Here is a 4,540-nt window from a genome sequence, read left to right on the forward strand (position 1 = left end):
ATTCTACAAATGACGGTTGTCTAAGTGAAGAGAAACAGGCAATCCAAACTTCAGATGATATAAGTGAAGCACATGAAGCATTCTATAAAGCCATACTCAAAAGATATAAGTGAAGTGCATAGAGCATTCTATAAATCAACCAAGAACTATCTCCATCATGGTGCATAAAATAAAAATGAAAACTAAATGCAAAAGACGCTCCAAGATTGCACATATCGCATGAACGAAACGAATCTGAAAACATACCGATACTTGTTGAAGAAAGAGGGGATGCCTTCTGGGGCATCCCCAAGCTTAGACGCTTGAGTCTCCTTGAATGTTTTCTTGGGGTTCCTCGGGCATCCCCAAGCTTGGGCTCTTGCCTATCTTCCTTCTTCTCACATCGAGACCTTCTCGATCATCGAACACTTCATCCACACAAAACTTCAACAGAAAACTCGGTAAGATCCGTTAGTATAATAAAGCAAATTACTACTCTAAGTACTATTGAAAACCAATTCATATTTTGTTTTTGCATTGTGTCTACTGTAATATAACTTTTCCATGGCTTAATCCATTGATATAAATCGTTAGTTTCATCAAAAACAAGCAAACTATGCATCAAAAACAGAATCTGTCTAAAACAGAACAGTCTGTAACAATCTGAATATTCACCATACTTCTGATACTTGAAACATTCTACCAAAATTAGGAAAAATAAACAATTTGTATAGGAAGACAGTGCAAAAAGAATAAGAACCGTTTGACATTCCAACTAAAAATGTAAAATCGTGCACTACAGCCAAAGTTCCTATCCTGCACCGTACAAACCATCAAGCAAATGTAAACATCCTAAAGGCAAACCTTGTCACATTATTTTTATAATACAATGGAATTGTACAAGTATATAATTATTTTTGTTGAAAAGTTTCTGTAATCAAGATTCACAAAGTTGCCGTGAGCATGAACAAAGTTCAAGGAGCTCTCCCACTTCAACAATGCTTGTCTTTCTCACTTTCACTTTCCTTTTTGAAAAAGTTTTGGTTTCCCCTATTTATTTTATTTTGTTTTTAAACTATATAAAAGCACTCAACAGAAATAAATGACTCTCTAAAACTTCCGGGTTGTCTCCCTGGCAGCGCTTTCTTTAAAGCCATTAAGCTAGGCATATAGTGCTCAAGTAATGAATCCACCCGGATCCCAAGGTATATCAAAGCCAATTTTAATTAACAATGATTTGTAATTTAGTAGTGAGCACAAAGTAACTTATATCATGTAGCAACAAAGTCTAACTCTCTTCCTATGCATTGGCATGTCATAAAAGAACAATTCATGCACACATAGTGAAGGCCAATGCATAGTATAAACAGTTCCTTGCAATTTAATCGTATTGGAAACATAGAGAGGTGGAGATGTAGTTCCTCTCTCATAATAATTGAAAGTAGGAGCAGCAAGCACATGCATATTATACTCATCAAAATCATCATGTGTAGTAGTAAAAGGCAACCCATCAATATAATCCTTAATAAGCACAAACTTCTCCGATATAGTGTAGTTTGGAGAATTCAAAAAGATAATAGGACTATCATGTGTGGGTGCAATAGCAACAATTTCATGTTTAACATAAGGAACTATAGCAAGTTCATCTCCATAAGCATAATTCATATTGGCATCTTGGCCACAAGCATAGCAAGCATCATCAAAAAGGGATATTTCAAAAGAATCAACGGGATCATAGCAATTATCATTGTATTCATCCTTCGATAAGCACGAAGGGAAATTAAACAATCTATGAGTTGAAGAGTTACTCTCATTAGAAGGAGGGCACGGGTGATCAATCCGCTCTTCCTCCTTTTGTTCTTCGCTCTCCTCCTCATCTTTTTCATCCAATGAGCTCACAGTTTCATCAATTTCTTCTTCCATAGGTTCCTGCAAAATATTAGTCTCTTCTTGGACAACGGAGACTTTCTCAATAAGTGCATTAATATCGGAATTGTATTCATAATTCTCATAGCAATATTTAACGATAGCTAATTTTTTAGGTCTATAAACCGGATCATCAAAATCTTCAAACTCTTTAAACATAGATTCAATTTCATAAGCACCCATAAAAGCAACAAATTATTCTATTTGTTCCACATCATAGTAATCATATATACCATTAGCATAAGAAGATAAGGTTTTATTATCATTAAATTCGCATAAAAAGGGAAGGTGTGGAGCCTTCATCCTAGAGCAACAAGTATAATTATATCTCAAGCATAGTTGCCTAGCATACCAATTCAATATATGAATTTGATCCCATAATAGTTTCCCTTTTTGTGTCAAGCGGTAATCCCTAAAGTATTCACGTTGATCCAACGTTACTCCCGTTACATAATTGAATGGGGTTTTCTCAGGATTATTAAAGTAGTACATAATATCTTCCACATAACCAGCATCGAGGGTTTTAGGAGGTTCCCCGTCTCCATGAGCAGAAAGTACACCTAATTTTTTTGGTATTTCGTGTTCCATATCCATAACTAAAGATAAAGAACAACTAAGAACAGCAAATAAAAATTACTTAGTGATAAAGCAAACAAGCACACTCGAGAATATTCACCCCACGCTATTGCTCCCCGGCAACGGCGCCAGAAAAAGGTCTTGATAACCCACAAGTAGAGGGGATCACAACAGTTTTCGATAAGTAAGAGTGTCGAACCCAACGAGGAGCTAAAGGCAGAACAAATATTCCCTCAAGTTCTATCGACCACCGATACAACTCTACGCGCGCTTGATGTTCGCTTTACCTAGAACAAGTACAAAACTAGAAGTACTTTGTAGGTGTGATAGGATAGGTTTGCAAGATAATAAAGAGAGCGTAAATTAAAAGTAGGGGCTGTTTAGATAAAGACACAACTAAATTAGTTTTAGTAGAGAGCTTTTTGTTACGAGAAAGTTATTTGTCCCTAGGCAATCAATAACTAGACCGGTAATCATTATTGCACTTTTATATGAGGGAGAGGCATAAGCTAACATACTTTCTCGACTTGGATCATATGCACTTATGATTGGAACTCTAGCAAGCATCCGCAACTACTAAAGATCATTAAGGTAAAACCCAACCATAGCATTAAAGTATCAAGTCCTGTTTATCCCATACACAACAACCCCCTTACTCGGGTTTGTGTTTCAGTCACTCACGCAACCCACTATAAGTGAATCATGAACGTATTGCAACACCCTACAACGGGGATCCCTCATGCTTGCGTGACACGGAGAGCACCATAGGACAGCACCAATAATAAAACATGAAACTCAAACCAATCTTGATCATCAAATAGCCCATAGGACAAAACGGATCTACTCAAACATCATAGGATAGCCATACATCATTGGGAAATAATATATAGAGTTGAGCACCATGTTTAAGTAGAGATTACATCGGGTAAGAGAGAGGTTACACCGCTGCATAGAGGGGGGAAGAATTGGTTATGATGGCGGTGAAGTTGTTGGTGAAGATTGTGGTGATGATGATGGCCCCTGGTGGCACTCCATTGCCATCGGAAGCGAGGGGGAGAGATCCCCCTTCCTTCTTCTTCTTCTTCCTTGACCTCCTCCCTAGATTGGAGAAGGGTTCCCCCTCTGGTCCATGGCCTCCATGGCATGGGAGGGGCGAGAGCCCCTCTAAGATTGGATCTGTCTTTCTTTCTCTCTCTGTTTCTGCGTTCTGTTCTGCTGCCCTTTCACCATTTCTTTTATATCCGGAGATCCGTAACTCCGATTGGGTTGAAACCTTCGCCCAGATCTTTTTCCAAAAATTAGCTTTCTTGCGGCCAAAGTAGAGCATCAACCGCCTTACGGGTGGCCCGCGAGGGTGGGGGCGTGCCTGCCTGTAGTGGCCGTGGGCCCCACCCTCGTGGCAACCTCGGGCACCGTCTTGCATTGGTTTTCTTCCCAAAAATCACAAATATTCCAAAATAATTCTCCGTCTGTTTTTATCCCGTTTGGATTCCGTTTGATATGGATATTCTGCGAAACCAAAAACATGCAACAGACAGGAACTGGCACTGGGCTCTAGATAAATATGTTAGTCCCAAAAATAGTATAAAAAGTTGCCAAAAAGTATATGGAAGTTGTAGAATATTGGCATGGAACAATCAAAAATTATAGATACGACTGAGACGTATCAATGCAGTGAAGAAGATAGCAGCGGGTAAGGCATTCATTATGCAAAGCAAGCATGTGAAGGAAACTTTCCTTTTACTTACCCGAGTTCGGAGCTCTCCAGGAGCGTTTGCAGATCTTCCCCGCAGTGTACTGGATGCCGCAGAGTTTTACCGAGCTGAGGAGGGGAGGTTGTCAGAAAAGTTGTTCTGGTCTCAGTATACTAGGACCGAACACCCAATGCCCTTGAGCAACCAGCTGAAGCAACTGGTCGAGCTTCACAAGGCGGCCGAACAGGCCATGAAGGTTCTTATAGTCCGGATGTGGCCTGGCGATCCCCTGCCTAGCAGCTAGTTCGGTCTGGTGAGGCAGCTTGTGGATGCCTGCCCACGGCTTGAAGTCATAAAGCGGTCCG

This window comes from Triticum dicoccoides, chromosome 3A, assembly GCF_002162155.2.
Source record: "Triticum dicoccoides isolate Atlit2015 ecotype Zavitan chromosome 3A, WEW_v2.0, whole genome shotgun sequence".
In the NCBI taxonomy this organism is placed as follows: Eukaryota; Viridiplantae; Streptophyta; class Magnoliopsida; order Poales; family Poaceae; genus Triticum; species Triticum dicoccoides.